Source organism: Ovis aries, chromosome 11 (assembly GCF_016772045.2).
Source record: "Ovis aries strain OAR_USU_Benz2616 breed Rambouillet chromosome 11, ARS-UI_Ramb_v3.0, whole genome shotgun sequence".
Classification (NCBI taxonomy): Eukaryota; Metazoa; Chordata; class Mammalia; order Artiodactyla; family Bovidae; genus Ovis; species Ovis aries.
Genome location: NC_056064.1, coordinates 60,906,572 through 60,929,861, shown reverse-complemented (window position 1 = coordinate 60,929,861; position 23,290 = coordinate 60,906,572). Strand labels below are relative to the sequence as shown.

Genomic DNA, 23,290 nt, shown 5'->3' with positions numbered 1-23,290 from the left:
GCCCCGCCCCGTCCCTCCAGGCCCCGCCCCAGCCCTCCGGCTGGACCAGCTGACTCAGCCACCGAGAGGGCGGGGTCCCACCGCCGGCCTCCATTGGTGAAGAGCCCACAGCGCGGCTCACAATTAGCCAACGGGCGACGGGGGTGGGCGGACCCACTCCCCTGGCGACCCGCCCCCAGCTCCGAGGCACGGCTTGCCATTGGGTGGAGGAGAGTGACGCAACGGCTGCAGGCCACGTGGTGTTGTTTTCATTGCGGGGGCGGCGGGGCGGAGCGAGGGAAGGGAGAGACCCGGCAGCTGGGCCCGGCCTGCGGGGTGAGTCCAGTACGCCGTCTGCGTCGCGGTCGCGGCGAAGCAGACGGGCCGGTGCGCCGGCCTCACCCCACCCGACGCCCCGGCTATTAAACTGACAGTTTAGGGGCGCGCGTTGGACGCTAAGGCCCCACCCTCTTCTGGAGTCTTCGAGCTGCTTGGAAACTGTTTCTAGCAAGGGTGCTGAGGCCGGACAGATAAGGGGCTGTCTCATCCCTTGTCCCGCCGTTACAACTCTTACCGCAGGTTCAGAGCTATATTAACAATGAACTTTATCTCGTTGAATTCTTATAAATGTGTGTGAAGAAGGTATGATTATGCCCAGTTTAGAGAGACTGTAACAGAAGCAGAGAACGGCTACACAGTTCTGTCTGAAATAACACAGTAAATGGTAAAATGTGGAGTTGCCTGATTTCAAGACCCGTACTCCAAACGACTCTGCTAGTCACTACTTGGCAAAACCTGTCTGAACTGTAGCTGAAAAAAAAAAACCCGAAAGAAAATGTGTGTAGCATAGTATTTTTAATGAAAGGGATGGAGTTTTGTAGACAGCACAGTAAAAACTCAGGTAATTGGAGGTGAGTCCTGACGAAGGGTCCCTTTTCCCAACCTAAATACATGTTGCCATCGAATTACCAACACAGCTTATGAATCAGCAGGTCTGCTAGTTTTAGCTTCATATAATTACTGATCAATTTTTAAATTCAGGCTTTTCCAGTTTTGAGATGAAATGGTATTTTATTGTTGTCTTGCCACAGTATTCAAACTGGCATGGTTCAATTTTTCTATTATGTGACAAAGCTATATATATATATAGTTTTTGAAACAGTGAACAAAGCGGGCTTCTTCTCTTAAGCTTTTCTGGTTGACTTTTGGTTTTGTTTTTCTGAAACGCAAATATAACAGTTTCTTCTTTCACTGCTATTATTCTTTCTCTCAGCTGATGTAAGAATAGCTCAGCTCATAGATGGCCAGATGTTGATTGCTCTTTAGTTGAATGTGAGGTGGTGTGTAAATTGTTGTAAGGGAGGCAGCTGCTGCTTGGATGGTTTAACTGAATCGCCCTTGTAACCTCTCAGCTCAGAGCTGATTTCCGGCTCACGTCCCAGCTCAGGCAAATGCTGCAGCCCTTTTTGTTCTATTTAGAAACCAAAAAATATGGCATGCTAGGTGTAAGGTTGTTGGGAGAATCACATAATGTGCCCAGGAGGTTTTTAAAGTCTCATTATTGCCAAGAATTTGGACTTGATGGAGTAGAGATGGGAGCTGGTGTTAGTTTTTGAACAGGAGTGTTTCATGATAAAAGCAGTGTTTTAGGCAGATAAACTGGGCCAGGGTGTGAAAAATAGATTAGAAGGGGAAAAGCCTAGACTAAGGTGAAATTTTAGGAGTGAAAGAAGTGAGAAAGTGGGCTCTAGGATGGGGGCAGGATTAGGACAAACCCAAGAGGTGTTTTTTCCTGTAATATATTTGACATAAAACATTGTCTAAATTTAAGGTTTACAACATATTGTAAGGTTTACAACGTGTTGATTTCATACATTTATGTAACGTAATATGACTGCCATTGTAGATATAATTAGCCCCTCATCACGTCACACTAAGGGCTATTTTGAAGCAGTGCTATCCAATAGAAAGAAATGAGAGCCACAGGTGTGAACCCCAAATGTAATTTAAAATTTTAGAGACATATGCCATTTAAATTTTTTGAAACCCCACCTTGTTAAAAAGGGTAAAGAAAAATGGGCAAGTTAGTTTTAATAATATGTAACCCTTTAAATGTTATTAAATTTAACCCAGTATGTCAAAAAGATCATTTTAGTAAGTAACCCACGTAAAATTGTTGATCAGTCAGTTAAACTATTGATCAGTCAGTTTAGATTGTCGTTTTTTAGCATAAATATTTAAAATCCCATGTTTCTGGGACCTCCCAGGTGGTCTGGCGGCTAAGACTCTGAGATCCCAGGGCAGGGTGCCCAGGTTTGTTCCCTGGTCGGGGAACTAGATCCCAACTAAGATCCAGCGCAGCCAAATATATAAATTAATAAATATTAAAAATAAACTAGCAATTAAAAAAAAATCCCGTGTGTCCTTTTCACTCCCTGCACATCTCAGTTCACAGTAGCTACGTTTTAGGTGCTGTCTCATTGTCCAGGGCACTTTTGAGAGCCTGAGCTTCAGGGCCCAGTGGCTGATGGGGACATGGGGGTAGTTGGGAAGAAGAGGGAAGATTTAAAGCCATTTCTGTGGGAACCCACTCCGGTATTCTTGCCTGGAGGATCCCATGGGCGGAGGAGCCTGGTGGGCTACAGTCCATGGGGTTGCAAGAGTAGGACACGCCTGAGCGGCTGAACCACCAACCTCCGCCGTGGTCAGGAGGCCCACTCTGCCGCCTTCAGCAGCCAGACGTCCGGCAGGTGTTTAGGAAGATGCATTCAGTTTCAGACCCGTTGGGGAGGTAGACTGGATGCTCATCAGAATCAAGGCTCCGACCTAGAGATGCGGACGCGGAAGAAAACTGCTCCCCTTCCCGGCTCCACATTTTCTTGCGGATGGTCTGCCTTATCTGTTTCCTACCAGGTCACCACCCGCCAGGTACCACATGGGCATAACATCCCAGGGCGGCCTCATCTGTTTTATTTTTCCCAAGACACTACAGAAATCTGTATCTTACGTCAAGGTATATAGAAATATTTGTTTATAGAAACCTGTATTTTTATGTAAAAATTTTAAATGCTGACAATGAATTCTTCCTTTTGAAAAACACTCTGTGAGCCAAACTCAATGCGTCCGCTGGCTGGCTGTGGCCTGTGGACAGCCAGCTTGTGACTTCTGTGAGAGACAGAAGGTGCCACTTTGAGAGGTTCCACCCTCAAATTAAAAAAAAAAAAAAACCCAGAAACCCATTTGGATAAAAAGCCAAGGGAAAGATTATAAATAAATTCAGAGGTGCTGAATTCATTTACTGTCAGGCTGTTTTGGCTTTTTCAAGTTCTAGTTCTTGTGTGGTTTCTGTGTGAGTGGAAGCTCCTGATTTAGATTCTGACTTACGGCATCTTTTTTTGTTAAAGAATTAATTTTTTGATGTGGACCACTTTTAAAGTCTTTACCGAATTTGTTACAGTATTGTTTCTGTTTTGTGTTTTGGCTTTTTGGACGTGAGGTGTGTGGGGTCTCAGCTCCCGGACCAGGGACGGAACCTGCAATCTTTGCGTTGAAAGGTCTCCTCTTAACCTCGAGACCGCCAGGGACGTCCTCGGTTAGTTCTCAAGGTTAGTATGGCAGGTTAGTCCTTCCATACTCTTGGAACAGAGTTCTCAAGGCCAAGTAACAGAAGCAAAGGAATACTGGAGGAGAGGGAGGGAGAGAACACACAGTTTACTGAAATGGGAACAGGAGTCTGACCTTTTCTCTTTTTTCTCCAATTAGAACTCCTACGGCCCATCTTTTCCCAGACAAAATATCCATTCTCTCTAGGGAAACATACCTCAGCAGAAGATTGGGAGGACCAAGCCAGGGTCTGAAAATCTAACATCCTTGGTAAGATAAAATTGCAGGCCACAGTTCAGCAAATGGGACTTCCTATTTGTGTAACCATCAGGTTGTAATTGAAAGATGCTGACCAGGGCGTGCGCAGGCCATTAACAGAGGAAGCTGGAAATGAGACATCCTGTCTGATGCAACCGTCCGGACACCCAATATGGTTGACCGTGACACCCAACTGCCTATAATTAGAGTGATTACTAGGTGAGTAAGTACCACTCCTGGCTGGTGCTTCTTTTTATAAAATCCATTCTATTTTTATAAAATCATGTCACGGGAACCGATCTCCCTTTTCTCTTCTGGTTGAAGTGTTTCGGCACTCGGAATGAGAGCTGGGAAAGAATAGACCCGCGATGGGTAAATGTACGTGGCAGTCTGTGGTTAAAGGGGAGAGGAGGAGCTCTGAGAGCAGGTAAGCCTTGGGGGTGAGGAAAGGGCAGGGTGACGGCTCGCAGTGCGGAAGGAGCTCAGGAAGTCAGCCCCACAGCTCTCAATAGGGGAGGACGAGCTGGAATATAGGGTGACTTCTGGGAAAGGAGATGGTCCCGTGGGCTTGGCCATCAGGAAGTCCCCAGTCAGGGCAAAACGGGACTTTCGTGTTACTCAGCGTGGGCCCCATCTGTGTGCGAGAGCGTGGCTGCAGTGAGTGAATAGACCCTGGGATGTGCCTTTGTTCCCCAAATGGAACCATTATTTCTGGTTTTATTGGTTGCATAAAGGGACAACAAGGGGCAAAAATCTAACAACCTATCTAATAATCCTTGATGTGTATATTTCCTCTCGAGGGAAAGAAACAATGATACGTCACTGAAGAAGGGGTATCTTTGTTTTCACCTCCCTCCCTAATCTGCCATATTTTGGCTTCCAGAACTGTCTTCCTAAAACACCAAAACATATCACAGGTTCTCCATAAAGAGTTTCTGATCAGCTGGCATTCATGAAGTCAGCAGCTTTCTATGCCTGTGTTTACAGACAAGCCTTGAGCTAATGGTCTATCATTCAAGACAATGCAGGGAGCTTCAGTCACCGAGTTTCTGTTCGCTGGGACCTCTGAAGACCAGCCGGATTACAGACTTGGGTTCATCAGATCAGCCAGTCACCCAGACTTAAGTGTTAGCGTACGGATATAGGTGGTATCTGCAAATGGAAAAGAAAGCTTTATAGAAAACTTGGCTCGAAGCATCTCAGTAAATGCCCATGACATTCCTCCTGTCCAGGGGTTTACCTGCGTCGTGCAGCTGCGTAAACCAGGTGGAGAGATGCTGGGTCAACCTCTCGGGGTCTGGGGGCAGGTAGTGATGGAGACGTTCACTCGGTCAGACTTGTTCTCTCCGCTTCACCGTGCCTCTCACGCGGTCACGACTTGAGGCCAGAACCAGAGTTGGAATCCAGACCCCTCAGCCGTTCTCTAGAGAGGCAGGGTAGAGAGAGAAAGGCAGGCCTGTGCCCCGAAGGCCAGAGGTCAGGTTCAAAGGGGAGGCATGGGGCTCTGCTGCTTCTCTAAAAGGCTCACAGCTTTGCTTACCTTTGCTGGGTTATCACTCCAAGGACAGCTGGCCCTCCGTATCTGTGGATTCCGCATTCATGAATTCAACCATACTTTGATCGAAAATCTCAAATAAGTGAATTCCAGTTCTAAAAGGCAAACTTGGAATCTGCCATGCCAGTAAATATTTACAAAGCACTTACACCTTATCGAGCTTCCCTGGGGGCGCAGACGGTAAAACATTCCCCGGCAGTACAAGAGATGCAGATTCGATCCCTGGGTCAGGAAGATCCCCTGGAGAAGGAAATGGCAACCCACTCCAGTATTCTCACCTGGAAAATCCCATGGACGGAGGAGCCTAGTGGGCTAGGTCTACGGGGTTGCTGAGAGTCAGGCGTGACTATGCATGTCTGACGCTAACACTACATCGTATTAGGTGTTACAAGTGATGCAGAGATGGTTTAAAGTATGTGGGAGGTGTGCCTAGGTTGTGTGCAAATACCATGCTGTTTTATGTAAAAGATTTGATTTTTTTTCCTTTCCTGCCTTGCACAGAGTGTGGGGTCTTAGTTCCCCAACCAGGGTTGGAATCTGTGCCCTCAGCAGGGGAAGCGTGGAGTCTTACCCACTAGGCCGCCAGTGAAGTCCCTAGGGAATTCATTTTGATATGGGGAAAAGTGAAGTCGCTCAGTCGTGTCTTTGCAACCCCGTGGACTATAGCCCACCAGGCTCCTCTGTCCATGGGATTCTCTAGGTAAGAATACTAGAGTGAGTTGCCATTTCCTTCTCCAGGGGATCTTCCCGACCCAGGGATCGAACCCAGGTCTCCCGCATGGCAGGCAGACGCTTTAACCTCTGAGTCACCAGGGAAGCTTGATATGGGGAAGGTTCCTGGAACCAGTTCCTGGGGGTACCTGGGGTCGGTTGCACTAAAAACATCTTTTGTTCCCATCAAAGGGTTAATCTGTGCTCTGTGGTGGGCGTGGCTAGTTGATGTGCGATGGCACTCTGGGTTTCTGCCTGGTCTGGAGAGATGGCCTAGGGAGTGGTCACCGTTCCCTGGAATTCATCCTCTCCAAGAAGGTGATTTCAGAAGTCAGGACTCCAGGATGACAGAGTCCAACAATGCCTGGTGAATGGCGCCATCTAGTGGTCTGAAGTATTCCATTCCAGGCTGGTGGCTGGATTTTGAAGGAAAGACTGACTTGAGTGAGAACTGGAGACTTGATTCTAAAGCTTTGGAGGAAGAGTCCCCGAGGTTCTCCCCAGACCTCTTCACAGGGTGTGCGTTGAAAACGTGGGCTTCACTCCCCACTGCCTCTGTTGGGAGGGGTTTGCCTAGTCACTCACTTGACAAATTTGTATCCTGTGCCTGCCGGTGGCTCACCCACCGCAGTTCCAGCCCTGGGGACGCCCCACGGGGCAAAGTGTTTAAAAATCCCTGACCGAAGGTCTAAACAGACATTTCTCCAAGAGAGACTCACAGGTGGCCAACAGGAACGTGGAAAGACACTGCACGTTGCTAACCATTAATATTAGAGGAATGCTAATTGGAACTGCAATGAAGTATTACCTCACACTGGTCAGAATGACCATCGTTAAAAAGTCCACAAACCGTAAGTGCTGGAGAGGGTGCCGGGAAAAGGAGCCCTCCTGCACTGTTGGTGCGAATGTAAATTGGTACAGCCGCTATGGAAACAGTATGGAAGTTCCTTAAAAAACTAAAAATAAGACTGCCATATGACCCAGCAATCTCACTCCTGGGCATATGTTTAGAGAAAACTATACTTTGAAAAGATACATGTACCCCGATGTTCATTGCAGAACTATTTATAATAGCCAAAACATGGTAAGTAAGTAAGTAAGTGGAGTCACTCACTTGTGTCCGACTCTTTGCGACCCCATGGACTGTAGCCCACCAGGCTCCTCTGTCCCTGGGATTCTCCAGGCAAGCATACTGGAGTGGGTTGCCATTTCCTTCTCCAAGACATGGAAGCAACCTAAATGTCCATCAACAGGTGAATTGACAAAGACGTGGTACATGTATACAGTGGAATGCTACTCAGCCGTGGAGAGGGTGGGATGATGCCATTTGCGGCACCGTGGGTGGATTTAGAGGTTATTATACTAAGTGAAGCGAGTCAGGCAGAGAAAGACAGCTGTCGTGGGACATCACTTAGGTGTGGAATCTTACGAGTGATACAGCGACCTTATTCACAAAGCGGAAGCTGACTCACAGACATAGAGACAAGCGTGGCCACCAAAGGAGAAAGGGAGCGGGAGGGACGGGACAGGAGTCTGAGATTAGCAGATGCGCACTGCTGCACGGAACACAGATGACAGGCCAAGACCCACGCCGGGCCTCCCCGAGAGCTCCGCTGGTAAAGGAGCCGCCTGCAACGCGGGAGACCTGGGTTCGATCCCTGGGTTGGGAAGATCCCCTGGAGAAGGGAAAGGCTTCCCACTCCAGTATTCTTGCCTGGAGAATTCCACGGACTGTATAGTCCATAGGGTCACAAAGAGTCGGACATGACTGAGCAACTTTCTCTTTCAAAGCTGTGTTGTACAGCACAGGAAACTCCACTCAATATTCTGTAATAACCTAGATGGAGAAAGAACGCGGAAGAGAGCAGGTGTCAGAACCTGTAGAACCCAATCGCTTTGCTACACACCCGAAGTGAATACAACATTGTAAATCAAGTTCCCGGGAGAAGTGAAGTCACTCAGTCCAAGCATTCAAGTGGAGTGAAGTCGCTCAGTCGTCTCCCGACTCTTTGCGACCCCATGGACGCAGCCCACCAGGCTCCTCCGCCCCTGGGATTCTCCAGGCAAGAGTACTGGAGTGGGTTCCCATTTCCTTCTCCAGGGGATCTTTCCGACCCAGGGATCGAACCCAGGTCTCCCGCGTTGCAGGCAGACGCTTTAACCCCTGAGCCACCAGGGAAGCCCAAATCAAATATACTCCAATATAAAATAAAAATTAAATTTAAAAATAATAAAAAAGTGCATGCCCACATAGGCAGAAAGACCGTAAACAACAAAAAAAATAATAATAAAAAAATAAAGTGGAGAGTAACTTAGATGTAATGAGTGCTCAGAAGAAAAATTAAGCAATGACCACAGCGTTTGGAGGCGTCGGGGGAGGTGGGTTTCTTGGAGCGAAAACAGGGAGGCCCTCGTGGAAGGTTCCATTTGCAAAAGGCCTGAAGGAGGGGAGGGGATGGTTTTCTGCAGCCACGTGGGGAAAAGCATTCTGGGAAGAAGGACCGGAAGTGCTTGTGAAACGCGAGGAGGCTGGGTGGTGAGAGCAGAGAGGGGTGGGCACAGAGTGGAGAGGAGGAGCGGTCAGAGTGGAGATGACCGCGGGGAGGGGAGAAGCCCCGGCGGCTCCGGCTTCTGCTGGAACAGAATCAGGCGTCTGTGCTGACCCCGATGGGGGTGTCTTGGGAGATTTGAGTCTGTAAAAAACTCCTGGAAGCCCAGTATTGTGTTTATTTAACACTGTGTCACAGGCTTATTCTCCAGGCTTATTTAGATCTCCTTTCCCCTCCCCCCGCCCAACACCGACTAACTTCTTGTGGGGCTTGAGAAAATACAAGTCAGCCCTGGTAAGACGGCTCTGGTGTTCCCGACAGTCATAGAGGCGCGGTCACAGCGTAGCCGAACAATGGCCGGGACTGACCCAGGCCTCCTTATCACCAGCTTTGCTCCCCAGGCTCGCTCTGTTCCTCCCGCCCCCGGACAAGGATCCCTGGGACACCCGATGGTTAGACCACCCCACTTCAGGACCACCTCCAACTCTGGCTGATTCCAGTTGTCCCTGCCCTCCCCGCCTTAGAATAAATCGGCACAGACCCAAGTCCTACAAAACCCCCTCCCCACACAGCCTCTTCGTGAGACTCCCTGTCTGGTGTGCACACCCCCTTGTAACCAGTTTTGTTGGTTACAAAACCGACACTGACTCTGTGAGCCCAGTTCCTCGAACTGGGGTCAGGCCTCAGTGTTGTGTGCACTCAGGCCGAAGAGGAGCTGGATGAAACGACCATTTCCTGCTCTTGCTGTTCCGTTGCTCAGTCATGTCCGACTCCTCGTGACCTCACAGACAGCATCGGGCCAGGCTTCCCTGTCCTTCACCATCACCCGGAGTCTGCTCAAACTCATGTCCATCGACTTGGTGATGCCATCCAACCATCTCATCCTCTGTCGTCCCCTTCTCCTGCCTTCAATCTTTCCCAACATCAGGGTCTTTTTTAGTGAGTTAGCTCTTTGCATCAGGTGGCCAAAGTATTGGAGCTTCAGCTTCAGCATCAGTCCTTCTAGTGAATATTCAGGACTGATTTCTTTTAGGATTGACTGGTTTGATCCCCTTGTAGTCCAAGGGACTCTGAAGAGTCTTCTCCAGCAACACAGTTCAAAAGCATCAATTCTTCGGCACTCAGCCTTCTTTATGGTCCAACTCTCACATCCATACAAGACTAATGGAAAAACCATAGCTTTGACTAGATGGACCTTTGTTGGCAAAGTAATGTCTCTGCTTTTCAACATGCTGTCTAGGTTGGTCATAGCTTTTCTTCCAAAGAGCAAGAGTCTTTTAATTTCATGGCTGCAGTCACCATCTGCAGTGATTTTGAAGCCCCCAAAAATAAAGTCTGACACTCTTTCCACTGTTTCCCCATCCATTTGCCATGAATGCCGTAATTTTCATTTTTTGAATGCTGAGTTTTAAGCCAACTTTTTCACTCTCCTTTTTCACTGTCATCAAGAGGCTCTTTAGCAGGGAGAAAATCAAGGCTCTTCTTCACTTTCTGCCGTAAGGGTGGTGTCATGTGCATATCTGAGGTTATTGATATTTCTCCCGGCAATCTTAATTCCAGCTTGTTCTTCCTCCAGCCCAGCACTTCTCATGATGTACTCTGCATATAAGTTAAATAAGCAGGGTGACAAGTACAGCCTTGACGTACTCCTTTCCAATTTTGAATCAGTCGGTTGTTCAGTGTCCAGTTCTAACTGTTGCTTCTTGACCTGCATACAGGTTTTGCAGGAGGTAGGTAAGGTGGTCTGGTATTCCCATCTCTTTAAGAAGTTTCCACAGTTTGTTGTGATCCACACGGTCAAAGGCTTTCGCATAGTCAATGAAGCAGAAGTAGATATTTTCCTGGAATTCCCTTGCTTTCTGTGATCCAATAGACGTTGGCGATTTGACCTCTGGTTCCTACTGTACTTCCTGTTGCACAGTTCCTCAAGTCTAAAGCTGAGACATTGCATCCCACTCAAGTGTCTGGTGTGTCCATTGGAGAGGGCTTCCCAGTGGCTCAGATGGCAAAGAATAAGCCTGCAGGGTGGGAGACCTGGGTCCAATCCCTGGGTTGGGAAGATCCCCTGGAGGAGGGCATGGCTACCCACTCCAGTTTTCTTGCCTGGAGAATCCCGTGGACAGAGGAGCCTGGCAGGCTACAATGGAGGAGCAGAGGCTACAGAGGAGTCGGTGGGGTAACAAAAATCGACTGGAGTGACTTAGCGTGCACGCGTGCAAACGTTAGTAGCCTCTGGTGACCAGCGCTGGGTGAGACTGCAGTTTGGGTGGATGTGTGTGGACCCACCCCAGAGTGTGAGACCCTGCTGACCCTGAACAGGGAGTAATTCTTCTACTTTCTTGGTGTCACGATGGTCTGGGCCCCCAGGCTGCTTTGGCACGACCACGTGGATGATGGTAACTCACCAAGTGGCAGTTTCCATCCGCGGGCTGCAGAAACGTGTGGCCAAGATCTCCTGATAAATCACAGTCCTCCGCCTGCCAAATGCTCAGCGCTTAGATAAGCCGCTGCTGTAAGGCCCTGTGGGCGGGAAGAGGCTGGCCTCACTGATCACGTCCTTGTACCCAGCTGGTCTGCGGGGACGTTCGGCACGGAATTGTTCTGGTGTTGGGAGAACAGGACAGAGCCGTGCTGTGACTCTGCCTGTGAACCTGCTCCAGAAGAGCGAGCAGGGGGCTGGGGGCTCGGGGGGGGGTGGGGGGGGGCGGGTGGGGGGGGGGCGCTGTTCCTGGCTCTCCTGGCGGCCTCAGGCTAGTTCCTCTTGAGCTGATTTTCCACAACCAGAGACTGCCGCCATTCGAGCTCTGCTGGTGCATCTTAGCGGCTTGCTTCCTTCCCGCCTCTGTCAATCTCGGGCGCCTCTGATTTGTGAAAATTTCAGCTTGTTCTTGCTTTGCTATTCCATTCGATATTTCTGTAAGAGGCCCCTTTTCAGCTCATCTTCGTCTTTCCTTGGGAATGCAACCTCCTGTATTCTCACGTCTCTTCTTCTCAAGGCCTTCACGTCTCTTCTGGGCCATGCCCTGGGCTACAAAGCTTTGTGTCATAATAGAAATTCGTTCCGCTTCAACACACAGGCTCAGAGGTGAACCCACGGGGCTGCGTTGAGGGCTCAGTATCTGAGCAGATCCTGGGCTGCCATCTGGCCTGTTCGTTTCATTCTGGTCCTTTATTCTCTAGCTAACTTCTCCTGGTGCACCGCTGGTCCTCTAGATATGCTGGGACAGGATCTTCAGATAAGCCCAGCTTTGGCTCAGCCTAGGATCTCCGCTCTGCAGGTTGCTATCTTAGGACGAAATGTGGTACCAGGAGGAGAAATTGCATTGGGAACCAGAGCCTTTGGTTCCTTTGAACCAAAGATGCGGGTGACATCAAAGAGGGAACGTCTCAGTGGCAGCTGATACCTGTGTCCCGGGCACGGAATAGATCTATGGGATTGAGAGAGAAAGACAGAAAGAGAAAGACAGGGTTGGGGGAGGGAGGGAGAGAGAGAGCGAGAGCCGGATCAACGGCGGAGAGGAAGTAGCTGAAGCCATGAGACCAGGTAACCTGTGATGGAAAACAGGCCAGGGGCCGGACAACTGGAATGCAACGTCCCGGTTTGATGTCTAGACTGTTCCTTTAATTTTAGTTACACTATCGGAAGGGAAGCTGGCTTGTGTGTTTAGCCGGCTGTGGCAGCTCTAAGTCACACATTGCTGACGAGTGAGAGCCTCCGTTATAAATGGAAACAGGAACTGCCCGACGCTCATCAGCTGAAACTAAGTGCCCAGGTTTATTTTGGTGCCTATTAATTACCCACAGATCACCTATTTTCCTTATTGCTTGCAAATACATGCAGGGAATAAAAAGCTGGTGTGTTCTCCAAAAACACAACTGGGAGTTTTCACGGCTGCGTACCCGGAGTGGGCATGATTTGGGTGTTTCATGATTCCTCTGAGGCTGGAAGCATCCTTTGGTGGGACTCTAATTTCCTGTGGAAGTTTGGCTGCTGAGGTTATTGAAGACATTGAGTCAACAAAATGTATCTTAAGATGGTGGCAGCTTCCTGGGCTTTGAGTTCTTCTCTTTTTTGCTCTCTCCCCGGGATCTCTCCCCACACTTGGTGCTTTAAGTCAGCCTCTATCTACAGTTGACCACGGTCTGACCTCGCTCTCTGGAATGCCCCGCCTGGTTCTGACATTCAGGGCAAATCCGCATGCCCACCCAGCGGCATTCCTGACGGGATCACTTTCTCCTGAGCTCTTGAAAGAATCCTGCTTCAGCGACTCCCAGGCAGAGGTGGGAGAGGTGCTTTTTAAAAACAGATCTGACGCACACCAAGAACTTGTTTATTGGAAGGACTGATGCTGAGGCTGAAACTCCAATACTTGGGCCACCTCATGTGAAGAGTTGCCTCATTGGAAAAGACTCTGATGCTGGGAGGGATTGGGGGCAGGAGGAGAAGGGGACGACAGAGGATGAGATGGCTGGATGGCATCACTGACTCGATGCACATGAGTTTGGGTGAACTCTGGGAGTTGGTGATGGACAGGGAGGCCTGGCGTGCTGCAATTCATGGGGTCACAGAGTCGGACACAACTGAGCGACTGAACGGAGCTGAAGACCCAGCGTCACTGCCTCTGCCCTCCCACGCAGGGACTGTCCTGTGCTGAGCTGTTCCTCTCCTGTTCCCCCAACCCCTGAACATAGTACAGATCTTAAGGTCTTCTTGGCCCAGGTCTGTACTTTCCTACGGACATGTAGTGCCTCCTCCCCGCAGGGATTCTTATCACGTTAGCCTGTGTCCCCGCAGGGATTCTTATCACGTTAGCCTGTGTCCTTCAAAGCAGTTGTCGCAACCTGAAATTATCTTCTTTGTTTATCTGTTTATCTATTCACTGTCTGTTTTGTCCATCCAGAAGGTAAGGTCCATGAGAGCATCGTCTTCTCCCAGCATCTGGAATGATGCTTGACCACATAGTAGGTCGTGAAATATTTGCTCAATGACCTACTTATAGGATCAGTCATTTAAAAATAAAAAAATTATTAATTTTATAAAGTCAAGTTTTCCATGAACTCATCATCTGTGCCAGTTTCTTGTCTTTCTTAAACAAAGATATTTTCCTAATTTAATTGGTATTGTGTTGTTTAGATGCTAAGTTACGGCTGACTCTTTGCGACCCCATGGACAGGTAGCCCACCCAGCTCCTCTGTCCGTGGGATTATCCTGGCAAGAATACTGGAGTGGATTGCCATTTACTCCTCCAGGGGATCTTCCTGACCCAGGGATCAAACCTGTGTCGCCTGTGACTCCTGCATTAGCAGGCAGATTCTTTACCATTGAGCCACCTGGGAAGCCGCACATTTTTATAGTATTCTTTTATTCATATTAATATGTGAAGGAATCTATTAGTGTGTCTAAGTCAATTCAGTACACGGTTGGCCTCTCATTCCTACAATGTAATAATGTATCATTGATTTCATAATAAACATCAGTATTAAAATAGAATCTGTTGCATGGATCATATAGTGTTCTTTTTATGTGAGACATAGCTATCTATCATTCAGGATCTTCAGTTCAGCTGAAAAATGGCAAGCCTGAAAAACTGCCAAACGTAGAGCATTAAGTCGGATCAACTGCTGTTTCCTGGGGCTGAGTTTTTGGAAAGGCAGGGAGTCAGCTGTCATTTTGGTGACTGTTTTTAAAAAGACGAGGTGTGCTTGCTAATGAATGAAGAGGATGCTGACAGAAGGTTATATCCTGTGCTGGCCGTGCCGCGTGTGCGTGTGTGTGTGCGTGCGTGCCTGTGCACAGGAGGGCCAAGGGCTGCCTGCCTCGGACAGCGGTGCCCAAGGGGCCGCCCAGTCCCTGCAGCTGCCTGGTGTCAGGCATAGTGAGAAGGCTGGCGGCTGGCAGACGGGCACCTCCGGTCGTGTGACGAAGAGTCAGCCCAGCAGGGTGTCTGGCGCTTCCTCTCCGGAAGATCGCCATCGAGTCCTCCAACAGCTCCTCAGATGAAAACCAAAGAGCACCAGCTTTCAAAAGCAAAACCCCAGGGCGAGCAAGGGGTGGGCTGAACTGGGAGATTGGAATGGACACATGTTCGCTGTGCTTAGCCCCTCAGTCGTGTCCGACTCTTTGCGACCCCATGGACTGCAGCCCGCCAGGCTCCTCTGTCCACGAGGATTCTCCAGGCAAGACCACTGGAGTGAGCTCCATTTCCTTCTCCAGGGAGCCTTCCCAACTCAGGGAATGAACCCACATCTTCTGCGTCTCCTGCACTGGCAGGCAGGTTCTTCACCGCTGTGCCAAGGGGGAGGCCCCATACATTCATCACTGTGTAAAAGAGGCAACTAATGAAAACCTCTGTAGCACAGGAAACCCTACTCAGTGCTCTGTGGTGACCTGAATGGGAAGGGAATCCAAAAAAGAGGAGATAGCTGAGTCACCCTGCTGTACCGTAGAAGCTGCCCCAACATTGTAACCCAACCAGACTCAGTAAAAATTAATTAAAAAGTCAAAACCCCTGAGTTTTCCTATTTGTTTAAATAAGTAAGTATAACATTTAAAATGTCTTCTAAAAGTTATAAAAGCCGAATTGGATTTATTTTTGTTGATTTCCATTTGCATGGAGAATCTTTTTTCCATCCCCTCACTTTCAGTCTATATGTGACCCAAGATCAGAAGTGGGTGCCAAGGTACAAAATGGGAGCAAAGCTCTATTTTAAGGAGTCTCTCATTGAGTAGAGAGAGCTAGGGGCAGACAAAGACGTAGGTCCTGGCAGTGTGGCGACAGTCACATGCTCTAGTGGGGAGACACAGGCTGTCAGGGGAGCAGTGCCTTCAATGAGTTTCTTGAGTTGAATTTTGAAAGATGAGTGATCAGTCACCAGATGAAGCGCTAAGGAAGGACGCTAACAGTTTTGATTGCATACAACTGAAAATTTACATGTGCAAACAACAGTGGTGGATATTTACTGAGCATTTAATATGTGCCTGCTATGGGAGAAGGCAATGGCACCCCACTCCAGCACTCTTGCCTGGAAAATCCCATGGACGGAGGAGCCTGGTGGGCTGCAGTCCGTGGGGTCGCTAAGAGTCGGACACGACTGAGCAACTTCACTTTCACTTTTCACTTTCATGCATTGGAGAAGGAAATGGCAACCCACTCCAGTGTTCTTGCCTGGAGAGTCCCAGGGACGGTGGAGCCTGATGGGCTGCCGTCTGGGGGGTCGCACAGAGTTGGACACGACTGAAGCGACTTAGCAGCAGCAGCCGCAGCTATGGGTTTTCCATGGTCGTCCTTTTTATCAGATTATGGATGCTCAGCTTGGATCAGTTTTGAAAACTCATTGCTTCCCCTGTGGCTCAGCAGTAAAGAATCTGCCTCTAATGCAGGGGACACAGGAAACACGGGTCAGATCCCTGGGTCAGGAAGATTCCCTGGAGGAGGAAATGGCAACCCACTCCAGTATCCTTGCCTGGGAAATTCCATGGACAGAGGAGCCTGATGGGCATTCATAGGGTCGCAAAACAGTTGAACATGACTGAGGGACTGAGCATGCCACCTAGCAAGAAAAGGCTGATCGTCAGAATAGCGTCCTCTAACGCAGAATAGACTCGTGGAGCCAGGGGGAGAGGGGAAGCGGGAGGGACAGACTGGAGTTTAGCAGGAGCAGATGCAAGCTATTTTATGTAAGACGGGTGAGCAGCAAGGGCCTGCCATATGAAACAGGAAGTGTACGCCGTGTCCTGTGACAAGCCACAACGGGAGAGATTGTGAAAGGGAATACGCATGTATTACAACCGAATCACTCTGATGTCAGCAGAAACCAACATCGCGTTGTAAATCAGCTATGAAAGTGAAGCTGTGAGTCGCTCGGTCGTGTCTGACTCTTTCTGGCCCCATGGACTATACGTCAATGAAATAAAAGGACAGTGTTCTCCATCGTGATACAGCAAAACAGTAACAAATTAGTGGCCTAGTTTGTAAGAAATTCCTGGAATACACGAAGACATCATGGGTGAATCTGTTTCTCCAAGGCCTCAAAGAACAGCCTGAACTTTTATGATTTGCTTGTCCGATTCAAGGGTAGACGGTGGGCTGCCTCTCTGCCAATCAGATTATTTCACCGACCGAATCATCCTGGAGAAGAGCCGTTGCTTCTGCACGCGGTACTATTTGTCTGGAGTCACAGGAAAGTTCAGCAGAGAAGGAGCGTGGGGGACCGTGCCTAACTTCCATCCCCCAAAGGTTGGGTGCCCCTTGACCTCTCAGACCAGCCTCTCTGTCTGTGCAAGGATATCATCCTAGACCTCGGCGTGACTACGTTATCCCTGGATGACGTTCATTAAGACCGCAGTGGGTCTTCTTTGTGGAGAGGGAGGGCAGAGCGGGAAGAAGACATCTGTTACTTCTGTGAGTTAAGCCTTCTAAAAATATTTCTCGTGCAGTGACCACTTGTTCCTTTGACCTCTTTGATCTTTTACTCTGGAAATAGGACCTTCTAAGTGAAGAACTGATGCTTTTGAACTGTGGTGTTGGAGAAGACTCTTGAATTGCAAGGAGATCCAACCAGTCCATCCTAAAGGAGACCAGTCCTGATTGTTCATTGGAAGGACTGATGCTGAAGCTGAAACTCCAATACTTGGGCCACCTCATGTGAAGAGTTGACTCATTGGAAAAGACTCTGATGCTGGGAGGGATTGGGGGCAGGAGGAGAAGGGGACGACAGAGGAAGAGATGGCTGGATGGCATCACGGACTCGATGGACGTGAGTCTGAGTGAACTCTGGGAGTTGGTGATGGACAGGGAGGCCTGGTGTGCTGCGATTCATGGGGTTGCAAAGAGTCGGACATGACTGAGCGACTGAACTGAACCGAAGTACCCTAGTCCCCTTCTGTGTTTGTAAAATGGTGGTGACACCTGAGCCACAGAAGCAGAGACCTCACTTTGCGTCCACAGCTCTTAGAGATGAGAGGTTGTGGGGAAAAAGGGAGGAAATCTTCCTATACTTGCAAAATCTGAAGAACTTCAGATACAAAAATTATATTGGTTCCATTGATTCTCAAGAAATATTCCTGAAGCTCAGTGATCAAGTCCGACACATCCTGTGCTTCAGTGAACCGTGGATGGGTCAACGTGGCAGAATAGACCCTCTCAGCAAGCAGCCATCTCTGCAGTCCACTTCACAGCTGATGTTGGGACCAGGCAGAGAAGACCCCATGAGGTTTAGAAATGTCTGTGTGACTGTGGAGTCTTGAAAGCTTTAGGGCTTTCCAGGGGACTGTACTGTGAAAGTCACTGGGCTCTCAGAGTCCCTGGGACGGCAAGGAGATCACGGGCTATGCTGTCAGGAGACATGGGCTCCTGATTTCAAGGAGACCCTTCCTCTTTGTCTTCCTCTCTCTTCCTCCTCCCTTTCCCCTTCCCCTCTTTTCTCCTCTTCCTTTATCTCTTTTTCTTCTTCTTATAAATAAGTACTCGCCTTCCCTCTTCTCATTCAAAGAATAAAGTATGCTCACTGAGGAAAGTGACGACACAGGGTGGCCCTTGTTCCAGAATTAAGCTTGAGTTAGAAATCTGGGGGACTGCCCTGGCCGTCCAGAGGTTAGGACTCTGCGCTCCCACTGATGGGGCACAGGTTTGATCCCAGGTGAGATCCCATGAGCCCGCTGTGCAGTGTGGCCCCCCAAATTGTTCTGTTTTTAAAAATTAAAAAAAAAACAAACAAACCAGGTAACTAAGACTACTTGGGGTCCAAAACCTCTGCAGATGGTGACTGCAGCCATGAAATTAAAAGACGCTTGCTCCTTGGAAGAAAAGCTGTGACCAACCTAGACAGCATATTCAAAAGCAGAGACATGCCTTTGTCGACAAAGATCCATCTAGTCAAAGCTATGGTTTATCCAGTAGTCATGTATGGATGTGAGGGTTGGACTGTAAAGAAAGCTGAGCACGGAAGAATTGATGTTTTTGAACTGTGGTTTGGAGAAGTGTCTTGAGAGTGCCTTGAACTACAAGGAGATCCAACCAGTCTATCCTAAAGGAGATCAGTCCTGGGTGTTCATTGGAAGGACTGATGATGAAGCTGAAACCCCAATACTTTGGCCACCTGATGCGAAGAGCTGACTCATCTTTCCCGGATGTTGGGAAAGATTGAGGGCAGGAGGAGAAGGGGACGACAGAGGATGAGATGGCTAGATGGCATCAGCGACTCGATAGACATGAGTTTGGGTGAACTCTGGGAGTTGGTGATGGACAGGGAGGCCTGGCGTGCTGCATTCCATGGGGTTGCAGGAGTTGGTGATGGACAGGGAGGCCTGGCGTTCTGCAGTCCATGGGGTTGCAAAGAATCCAGGTGACTGAACTGAAAACTATCTGTCCTCCCGAAGGCTGGTAAATACATTGTATCTGCAAGTTCACTTTTACAGTCTGGAGTTTTCAAGTGAAGGCCAATCAAATGAATTAAGGGGTATTTATTTAGCCAGACACTGCTGTGTAGTGAGAGGTATATAGCTATAATTTAGTGAACATTTTATGTCTTTCTCCTGTGCTAATTCCCTTTCTAGTATTCATTCATCCGTTACGGACTCTTTCAAAGATATTTTTGGCACTTTTATGTACCAGATGCTGTTCTAAGTATCAGAGGCACAACAGGGATCAAAGCAAAAACCTTGCCCTTGTGAAGCTTTCATCTCTGTCTCTCTGTATGTGTGTGTGTATGTGGGGGGTGGGGGAGAGACAGACAGAGACAAATAGTAAGAGAGAGAGACCCACAGAGAGATCAAACAAACTGGCGAAATACACGCGTCACACAGCGATGAACAGGGAGTGAACAGGACTGGGATGGGGCTAGCACAGGAGGAGAAGGAAGGCTGCGTTTGGAATAAGACAGGTGACCTGCAGGGGTGGGGCAGGAGCCCGGAGGCTGTGGGGGGGTCAGCGGACGGGACAGCCAGTCCTGACGTGGGCGTGGGTCTGTATTGTTTGAACAATAGCAAGGCTTCCGAATGGCCCGAGGATATGTGGGCACGAAGCGGCAGGGCTAAGATCTGGGGCCGCCAGAGACCAGATCACAGGGGCCCGCAGGCTGGCCTGAGTCTTCTTGGCTCCGTTTCCAACTTCCCTGACGCAAGCTGCGCTTGGACCAGTGAAACGCACTAGGAACCGCTCTGGGTCCCTCCTCTAGGGAAGCTTGGAGAGCTAGTTTTTTCCCTCTGCCATGATGTTCTGGACAGAGGCCTCACGTAAAAACTGAGATCTGATGTGAAGATAAGACAGAACGGAATTGCAGGCTCTCTGGGGTAGATTTGTAGTGTGAGTGAGAAATACATTCAAGGGCCTCTTTCTCCAGCCTGTTTCTGGACTGGCCTTGTGCTGGTTGCATCTGCAAAGCCTTTTATATAGTGTTGTTAAAAGTTGAAGTGTCCACTGCTGTTTAGTCGCTCAGTCACGTCTGACTCTTTGTGGCCTCCCGGACTGTAGCCCACCAGGCTCCTCCGTCCGTGGGATTCTCCAGGTAAAAATACTGCAGTGGGTTGCCATTTCCTCCTCCAGGGGATCTTCCCAGGGATCGAACCTGCTTCTCCTGCATTGAAGGTGGATTCTTTACCACTGAGCCACCTGGGAAGCCATGAATTGTCCAAAAACCTAAGTGTGGGGAGGCTCCTGGAGCAGCTAACGCCACCCCCTTCTGCAGCGGAGCCGTCGCAGGCTGTCGTGCCATCACAGCGATAGCTGCCTGGCTTGTCTGCCCGCCAGGTCGTTTCCCCGGGCTGAGGCCGAAGTACCGTTTCAACGTGCAAATTTAATAACGTCTTCTGCGGAAAAGTGAGGAAATACATGAAGAGTCTGGGAAGGTGGACCTTCAAGGGTATCGAAAGGGAATTCTGCACGATGTCATGGCGTCAATTCCAGGTAGTGGACTTGGGGTGATTTCTAATGCCCTTTTTTGTGTTCTTCCACATTGAAAATGTTTTTGAGAAATCCCATAATCCAAAAAAGAAAAAAGAAACCCTTCACCAGCTCCCTGTTCCTCGATGGGGCAGATTAAAGATGGTCCAGGATTTTGGGGGCTCCTCCCATTGAGAGATCAGGCTTCATTTTTTTTTTTAAATAAAGTTTTTAAAATTTTGTTTGTTTATTCATTAATTTTATTTTTAATAATTATTTTATTAAAATTTTCTTATTAAAGTTTTTATTTTAACACTCATTTATTACTTTTTATTTTTATTTATTTTTAATTCTGGATCTTAGTCTCCTGATGAGGGATGGAAACTACAGCCCAGCGCTGGAAGCATGGAGTCTTAACCACTGGACAGCCAGGGACGTCCCAGCTTCGTTTCTTGGTTGACATGAAGATGGCATGTTAATGAATAAATCATTTCTTACCTTATCCAATAAGAGCCTGGAGATTTTAATATTGTTATTTTCCAGGACAAGATCAGGGACTTGTATCAGTCAGAGTTCTACTAGTAAGCAAACGAACAATTCCTTGATGACACGAGTAGAAAAGGAATTTATTGAACATATCGCGTAACTCACCAGACTTCGGGGAAGACCTGAGAACCAGGTTTGAGCGAGAATGTGCCGCTTGGGGCAACACCGAAAAGCACAGAGTGGGAGCGGCTGGGATTTGCTTCACGGGAAAAAGCAGTTAAGAGAAACAGCGCAGCCTCCATATTCTGTGTCTTTTCCCCGTGCTTTTGAGGGAGACGAGTTTCACACGACTTTAATCAGCACAATAACCTCATGATTGTTCCATGCCTAATCTCTAGTCCCATGGACTGCAAGGAGATCCAACCAGTCCATCCCAAAGGAAATCAGTCCTGAATATTCACTGGAAGGGCTGTTGCTGAAGCCGAAGCTCCAATACTTCGGCCGTGTGATGTGAAGAGCCGACTCATTGGACAAGACCCTGATGCTGGCAAAGCTTGAAGGCAGAGGAGAAAGGGGCGGGACAGAATGGGATGGTTGGATGGCATCACGGACTCAATGGACATGAGTCTGGGTAAACTCCGGGAGTTGGTGATGCACAGGGAGGCCTGGCGTGCTGCAGTCCATGGGGTCACAGAGAGTCACACCTGACTTAGCGATTGAACGACAGCAGTCCTTTGCTGGCTGGTCATGCAGAGACCACGTGGAGGCGCTGTGGGCGCCCCTCCCCTCGGTGGTGGCTCCCAGGACCGCGCCTGCGCTGTGAGCTGCCCTGACTCTCCGTTTCTTGCTCCTGTTCGGCAGCCTCTGCTTCCATCTCTGGACACGTGCTCCGCGCGGCCCCTGCGGCCCCCACCCTCCCCCAGGTTGCCGCCTGCGTCCTCGCATCCCTCCTGGCCCCCTTCTTCTCTTCTCCTCTTATTCTCTCGGTCTTCCTCACGCCATCCTCCTGCTTTCCCTTTGCTTCTCTCTCAATGCCCACAGCCAGGAGGGATTTCATTCCTGCCCATGGCTCTATAATTAATAAATGGATGATTTCAAAGCCTTTAGCTGTCTCTTGAGCTTTCAACCAGCCCCTCGTGGATGAGTCACGGCCCCTCATCCCACCCACCTGCACTGCTCCTCCCCTATCCTCTGACTCAGGGAAGGGCAGCAGCATTGATTCACTGGCTGAGGCAGACATCTCGGGATCATCTCTGAGTCTTCCCTCCTCTGATCCTCCACGTCAGGCCCGAGGTTCCGTCTCTCCTATTTCTTAAACGTTTCTGGAATATACTCAGCTCTTTGCTGTCGTTCAGTCACTAACTCATGTCCGACTCTTTGCGACCCCATGGACTGCAGTACGTCAAGCTCTCCTGTCGATCACCATCTCCCAGAGTTTGCTCAAACTCACGTTCATCGAGTCAGTGATACCATCCAACCATCTCGTCCTCTGTCGTCCCCTTCTCCTCCTGCCCTCAATCTTTCCCAGCATCAGGGTCTTTTCCAATGAGTCAGCTCTTCACATCAGGTGGCCAAAGTGTTGGAGTTTCAGCTTCAGCATCAGTCCTTCCAATGGATATTCAGGATTAATCTCCTTTTAGATGGACTGGTTGATTCTCTTTGCAGTCCCAGGGACTCTTGAGAGTCTTCTCCAGCACCACAATTTGAAAGCATCAGTTCCTTGGTGCTCAGCCTTCTTTATGGTCCAACTCTCATATCTGTACACAACTACTGGAGAAGCCTTAGCTTTGACTAGACTGCCCTTTGTCAGCAAAGTGACGTCTCTGCTTTTTAATATGCTATCTAGGTTTGTCATAGCTTTCCTTCCAAGGAGCAAACGTCTTTTAATTTCATGGCTGCAGTTACCATCCACAGTGGATTTTAGAGCCCCACTCTACTCAGCTGCATCAAAACTTAATTAGTTTAAGCCAGCCCCACCCCTCACCTGGATCACTGCAACAAACTCTAAATAAGTGTCTTTGCTCCAAGCTCCCTCACACACCTTGCTCCTGCCCTCACTTCAATAAAGGCAGAGTGATAAAGCATGCATTAGACCCCATCTGTTCGCTGCATGTGACTGTGGGCTGATTCCCGAGTGGTTCTAAGAAGAAAACCCAAAATTCTCAGACAAACTATGACCTATGGGTTGACTCTGCTCCCTGACATGTTCTTGTACAGCTCACAAGCTACAGATGATTTTACACTTTAAAATTGTTGAAAGAAGTCAATAG

The 23,290-nt window shown here is 48.9% G+C and overlaps 1 long non-coding RNA gene across 1 annotated transcript; it reads left to right on the top strand.

Moving 5' to 3' along the window:
* The first annotated feature begins 261 nt into the window (after nucleotides 1-261).
* LOC105610547 (uncharacterized) lies at nucleotides 262-21,041 on the top strand. Its single transcript, XR_006061344.2, has 5 exons — nucleotides 262-3,584; nucleotides 3,914-4,059; nucleotides 4,165-4,267; nucleotides 20,199-20,558; nucleotides 20,898-21,041. It is a non-coding gene; the product is annotated as an uncharacterized LOC105610547 (long non-coding RNA).
* The last annotated feature ends 2,249 nt before the right edge of the window (nucleotides 21,042-23,290 follow it).